Source organism: Bison bison, unplaced genomic scaffold (assembly GCF_000754665.1).
Source record: "Bison bison bison isolate TAMUID 2011002044 unplaced genomic scaffold, Bison_UMD1.0 scf7180017864456, whole genome shotgun sequence".
In the NCBI taxonomy this organism is placed as follows: Eukaryota; Metazoa; Chordata; class Mammalia; order Artiodactyla; family Bovidae; genus Bison; species Bison bison.
This window is the reverse complement of record NW_011495018.1, coordinates 29128829-29136073: the sequence shown is the minus strand read 5'-3', so window position 1 is coordinate 29136073 and position 7245 is coordinate 29128829.

Genomic DNA, 7245 nt, shown 5'->3' with positions numbered 1-7245 from the left:
GGGGGCAGGGTGGGGGGGGCCTGGGATGGAGCTGACAGAGCCAGGTTCCTTAGAGTGCCAGGGCAGGCGCCAGCCTGCGGAAGGGAGTGAATGAGTCTGCCTGGAGGAGGATGGGAGGACTGAGCCAAGCTGACCCTCCTGCCTCAGAGGCACAGCCCCCTTCCCAGGGTAGACCCCAGGTCTTGGAGACCTGCATAAATCTGAGGGTCTGAACCCCCAAGTGGGATGTGTGGCAGGCCAGTGTTGTGGGACTCACAAGGCAGAGTAATTTGAAAGGAAATGTGCTTACTCTGTCCCCCGTTTGGAGCACAAGCGCTCTTGTGCCCCTTGGAATCACAGGGGCTCATGTGTGTGTCCTAACATACAGCCACAAGCACACACATGGCCACACACATCACCCACGGGCACGTGCACACAATCACATACACACATAATCACAGGGACGGTGCGGGAGCCCGGAATGCTTTCTTTCACTTTAAGAAATCAGATCCCAGGAGCTTAAATAGTGCAGCCAAGGTCTGTCTTTGGGGGTTTCCAAAGAGAGACCCTCTTGAGATTTTTTTCTTCTAAAAACCCACACTGAACACACGCCCTGCAGTGCCCGCTCCCTCCCATGTGCATTCTGTCCCTCTTAAGAGTGACTGGACTTCTAACACTGTCACATCAGTGTACACACCTGAGGTCTGGCCCAGTGCAGAATTTCAGTGTGAGGGTTCCTAGAGGGTGGACCCAAATCTCCCCTCATCTGAGCTCTACCCCCAGGACACTGTCTCGGATGGGGTCGCTGAGTTTTAAGGAGAGGCCAAGGAAGGTGAGATGGAGGTAGAGAGGAGGGCCATGAAGCTGGGGAGGACCCCAGACTCAGTGACCTTGATACATACGCCTCTTAAACACCCAGACACCCCCACCTTCAGGGGGTGTGAGGAGGGGAAGGAAGAGAATGCAGAACAAGTGGCCAGAAGGGATGACGGGGGCACGTGTGAGGCACGTGGGTGGAGATTTAGGAGACAGTCTTCACATTCATTTTGGGGGTAAATGTTTTATTGAATTACAACATATATTCAGACAATATCTAAATTATGTGCCTTATGGTTTATTATTATATATGTGAATAGAACTCAGTGAGTTTCCACAAGGTAGACACCCCCATGTAGACAGTATCCTGATCAAAATGAAGAATATTCTCAGTATCCCAGGGACTCCCTCATGCCCCCGTTCCATGCACAATACCCTAGTCTGACTTCTCATACAATGGGTTAGTTTTGTCTATTTTTATCCTTCATATAAGGGCTTCCCATGTGGCGCTAGTAGTAAAGAACCCGCCTGCCAATGCAGGAGACAAAAGAGATGCGGGTTCGATACCTGGTTTGGGAAGATCCCCTGGAGAAGGGCATGGCAATCCTCTCCAGTATTCTTGCCTGGAGAATCCCATGGACAGAGAAGCCTGGTGGGCTACAGCCCATAAGGTCACAAAGAGTCGGACACAACTGAAGTGATATAGCATGCACACACACATCCTTCATACACATGGCATCGTAGAGCACATTAACTTCTGTGTCTGTCTTTGCTTTAACATTACAGTTCTGAGACCTTTCTAGGTTGTGCTGACACAGCCTTAAACACTATTCATACCTGGAGATGCACACAAGCTTATATGTGTGCTCACACACAGGCAGGCAGGCACATGTGTATATGGTTCTGCCACAAGCATGCACACAAACTCACACATAAGCACATGCACACACACCCAACTTCTCATGCACATGTGCACATTCTCTTACACTCACATATGTGACTATCATGCACACATATAAATACTCACACCCAGATACTCATGCTTATACACACTCACAGGGGTTCTCACACACACAAACATGTTTTCAAGACAGATGTGTTATACTTACCTTGGTTTTCCCACACAAATGCACCCTCACACCATGCACCCCCAGGCTCATGCATGACACCCGTTTCTCACAACCCGTGCCCACTTTCACAGGCTGAGGCCAACCCCCAGCCTCTCTGGTTCAGGCTCTAAACAGACAGAGGAATGTGATCAAATCGACAGCTGAGAACTGTCCTGAGAGCAAAGCTGTACTTTGTTGAGAAATCTGAGCCCTTATTGGAGGGATACAAGTGTCTGTGTGTCTGGAGGCTGTGGGGAGAAGGGAGGTAGTGGGGTGGTCTCCCAGGGCGCCTGTGGCCACTGGGCTGTTTCCATTATAAAAAATGATGAAAGGGCTGGAGCAGTGAGAGCATGGCTGTGAGTAAATAAAGCTGCCACCTTTGACCCTTGGAGGCCAGGGCTCATCCCAGAACGAATGCTCATTAGTTGGGGAGGGGGTGCTCAGGCCCAGCCCAAGTTCTCCAGCACCCCAGGCTCAAGGCCAGACTCCCAAGGGGGAGGGGGAGGGGACCTGAGCCCCTGTATGATGCTAGGGGACATGTCAGGGAGCAGGGGGAGGAGAAAGGAGTAGAGGATGTGAGGTGGAGGTTGGGGACATTCGTGGGGGAGTGGTGGGGATGGGGAGGAGACTGACTTCTCTCTCTCTCTGTACCTCTCCAGGTCTCTACTGCTCCTGAGCTCTGAAATAACCATATGTCCCCCTTCTCGTGTTTAAGGCTTGCTTTGCTTGTTTTTCTAATCATCAGGAACTACAGGCAAACAGGAGTTAGCAAAAATAACAAACACAGGCAAACTACAAAGTCACCAGGAATTCCAGAAAGGTTGAGAAGTGGTTGTTTCCGGCTTTGACAGAAATGAGAGTGTTTCTGGGCCTGCCCGCTGTGAACTCCCCCGCAGGAGGTCTGTCCAGCTCAGTCACTGGTTTGGAGAAAACGTTGTTTGGGTCAGTGGCGTTGAAATGGTCGTCAGTGGTGGTCACCCCAGCTGCTGTCCTTATATGTGTTTGTCTGCACAGAGCCGAGTTGGCTGCATGGATAAATAAGTGAAGGGATGAATGAAAGGAGGTTTCATTCCGTGGGTCTGGCTTCAAAAGTCTTTCAACACGTTTGTGGGATTAGCCTCACTATGGAGTTAGGAAGGACCCTCAGCCATTTTCAGGCTTCCTCGTCTCTTCTTTCTGCAGCTGACCCTCTGGATGCCCCTCCTCAGGGCTGACATTCACTTTATTCTATAATCACTTTGGTTCCTAGAGGGTCCCCTGGTCCGGTTCCCAGGAGAAGAAAGTACTTTGCAATCTGGTTCTCAAAGAGCCCTGCCCTGCATGTCTCTCCATCCTGAATGGACCCAATAGTCACTCTCTTTGCCCCTCCTGGGGGACACTAAGTAGGTCCTAGGAAGTCCTGCCTTGGCTAATTATAATAAAAGTAATAATGACAATGCCATATAGCAATAAACACAGAAGTGTTCATCAAAAGATAAGGGTACTCCCAGGTTTATGTGCGAGGAGTGTACAGCGAAGCAGACCATTGTACCCCTACCCTTGCCACCCATCTATGCCTGATTTAGCAAGAGGGAAGACAGTACAAGAAAAGCATCTCCATCTTCCTGTAAGCCTAAAGACTTGTGGCTGGAATTGAACAGGAGGGAGGGATTGCTGAAGGACACAAGCATACTCCAAGAGGGACAGAGCTCGCTGGGGTGGGGGGAGTGCCCAGTTCTTGGCTGGGAGAGCTGCCTCTGGCCAGTGAGACATGGCCTGCAGCCAAGCTCCCAGAACCTGGCCCCTTTCTATCACCCAGGCACAAAGCCTATTTCCCCCAAATCCCTGATGGTGACTTGCTTGGTCTTTGTCCCTGGGTGGGGAGGGGAGGCGGAACCCCCATGGAGGGAGGAAGAATCTGAGGCAGCTGAGCCCTGTGTGTCAGCACTGGATTCTTAGTCTGCACTCGAGGGCCCCTCTTGGCCCAGTCTCTCTTGCCTCATCAGTCGAGATGAGGGAGAGAGCCAGGTGGGCTCAGCTTCACAACCAGCTGGAGACGCAGAAGACATAGGTATCGCAGAAATTGAACGCTGTTTTCTGACTTCTCCCTTAGCATTCTGTCAACTTTCAACTCCCCCAGATCATGACTGACTTTTACTGAGAAGTTACTCTGGGCCACACACTATTATGTGGAGTTACATGAATTAAATGATTTAATCCTCACAATGATTCTAAGAATAGGTGCTACTACTATTCCCATTTTACAGATGAGAAAATTGAGATCCTGAGAGGTTAATTTACTGGTCTAAGGTTACCCAGTTTTTAGATGAATGACTGAAACTGGAACCCAGCAATGTAGCCTCTAGGGAGCTGGTGAGTATAACCAGCTGGTAGGAGCTGGCTTGGGGACGCGAAGCCCAAGTCAGGAGTCAGATTTGGAAAGTAGTGAGTATCCTGTTAGCTGTCCTGAATCTCTGCTGCTGGGGTCCTCTCATCTGACCTAGGGCAGACATAGTCCTACCCCTTCCACAAGCAGCACCAACTTCTCTGTGTTAATGGAAAGGTGGGATGACTCACACCCTCTCCTTTCCCTATTTTATCGAACTCCTATCTTCTCAATAACAAAAAATTCCATCAGTTTGAAGCATCAACTATTACAGCAATTGTAATGTTCCATCCCTTGATCCTTATCAAGGTTATGACCTGTACTTTTTCAGCACTGTAGTCAGTGAGTGTGTGTGTTAGTCACTCAGTCATGTTCCACCAGGCTCCTCTGTCCATAGGATTTTCCAGGCAAGAATACTGGAGTGGATAGCCTATCCCTTCTCTAGGGGATCTTCTCAACCTGGGATCGAACCCGGGTCTCCTGCTTTGCAGGCAGATTCTCTACTGTCTGAGCCACCAGGGAAGCCCCTGTAGTCAGTAAGAACATACAATCTTTTGTGAATTTTTAAAATTTAACATTACATTTCATTTTCCTGCATCCTCTTAGTCATCATTTTAACTATTTAGTCCCTCTTGTGTTACATTTTATGGTATAAAATAACTTATTGTTCAAGTGGTAAACCTTTCCCAACCCTGTTTATTGAGTTACGCTCCCTTCTCCCTTGTGTTCAAACATCTCTATTCAATTCTTAGGTGTGATTGGCTCTGTTTCTGGGCTCTCTTCTGTCCCACTGATTTCAATGTCTATCTTGGTGCCTACACCACACTGTTTCCGTTTAGTTGCTCTATAACAAAACGTTTGAACATCTAGTCAAAATTGCTCTTGTTTAGAAAAATTATCTGATATATTCACCTATTTACTCTTTCATGTGAAACTTGGAATAATTTTTTTCTGAGGTCAAGAAAATTTCTAGGGTGATTTTGACTAGTAAATCCAGTCTGTAAATTTTCTTGGGGAATATTGATATTTTTACACTGTTCAGCATCTTCACCAAGGAAGGTGTTATGTTCTGCTTTTGTCTGTGTCATAGTTAGCAATTTGAATTTGTTGTTCTGCTGCTAAGTCATGTCTGACTCTCTGTGAACCCAGGGACTGCAGCGTGTCAGGCTCGTCTGTCTTCCACTATCTCCTGGAATTTGCTCAAACTCATGTCTATTGAATCGGTGATGCTATCTAACCATCTCATCCTCTGCCACCCCCATCTCCTCAATCTTTCCCAGCGTTAGTCTTTCCCAATGAGTTGGCTCTTGGCATCAGATGGCCCAAGTATTGGAGCTTCAGCATCAGTCCTTCCAATGGATATTCAGGGCTGATTTCATTGAGGATTGACTGGCTGTATACTATTCCTTTGTGCTGATGTTCCCTGGCTGGTTTAATCATTCCCCTAGTGTAGGGTATTTGGGTTGCTTCCAAGGCTGAGCCACTGTGAATAGTGATGCTATAAACATCTTTGTACAAACTGCTTTTTTATTTCCTTGGGAATGTGATCCCCAAAGTGGGATTATCTGATCAAAGGATATGAACAGTATCATGCTTTTTGTTACATAACCCAGGGAGGACGGGACCAATTTATAGCGACACCAGCAACATATAAAGAAATGTCTACTCTTCCCTTAGAAAAACCTTGAGCAGCTTGAACACTTAAAAGGATAACTTGTTCCTAAGGTAAACAAACCACAGACAAAAGAGGGAGTCTGAGTGCAGGGTTCTGAAGAGAGCCGATCCTGCAGCCAAAGAGGCAGTCTGTGCCTGGCCCATGGCTGCCATGCCGCCTATGAATCCTTCTCAGAGCCATATTCCCCATCAGCATGTGAGCCTGGCTTTATTTTTATTTACTTAGCTTATGTTTGTACAGCATTTGTTCTGTGTCAGATAGTACTCTAAGTACTTTACAAATATTAAGCCATTTACTTCTCATAATAAGCTCATAAGAGAGATCCTATTATTATTATCATGTCCATTTTACAGAGGAGGAAACCAAGTCATAGAGAAGTTAGCTGTAGGTCACATAGTAGGATTTGAACTCAGGCCATCTGGCGTTAGTTTCTTAACCACAGTGCACTGCATCCTTGATAAGAAACAGGCATTTCAGCTTGTAGCTGCCCTTCTTTTTCTGGGTCCTGAAGGAAAGGAAGACTCTGAATCTTCCTGTCCTGGGTTTCAGGCCATCTTACACTGGCCTTGTAATTACTTCCTTCTCACGTACAGCCATCATCTGTTGGATCTTGCATGCACCAGCCACTGGGCTTAGTATTTTTATGTCTTTTCATCTCTTTTAATCCTCACTACAATCACACAAGGAAGGCAGCATACCTTTATTTAACAGAGGAGGAAACTAAGGATCAGAGAGGTTAAGTATGTCTGTCAAGACCACACAGCTACTAGAGTGGCAGGAGAATTTGAATCAATGCCTTTGATCTTTCCATTATACTTGACTCCTTGAAACCCCACTCTTTACCCTAGTCCATTTCTTTTTGCCCTGATTGGTGTTCTTGAAACACACCGAAATGGAAACCAACCGCGGTGGTGTAGCCTCGCTGCTCTTCCTGGCCACAGTCAGTCCTGGCTTCACCAGAGCCCATGTAGCCCACCCCCAAGGGAAATGCCATTTTTACCTTGTGCTTTTTGGAACTTAGAGGCCCCAATAGCTCCTTCCTTTCCTGTTTTGAAGTCCACGCCCCTTTGGCGTTACCCACTGGCTCCTACTTCCTGCCTCAGGATCTTCTGCTGGTTTACAGAGCACAGGTGATGGGCAGGTTCTGATTCCGACGAGCGGACCACACCCCTCACTCGGATCTCTGCTCCTCCTCCTTCTCCAGGTTCTCTGGGATGACTCAGAGCTCAGGGACCTTCCGGGGAGTGGTTTTCATCCATCCTGTCGTACAACTGTTCCAGCCCCAAACATGCTGCGCGGAC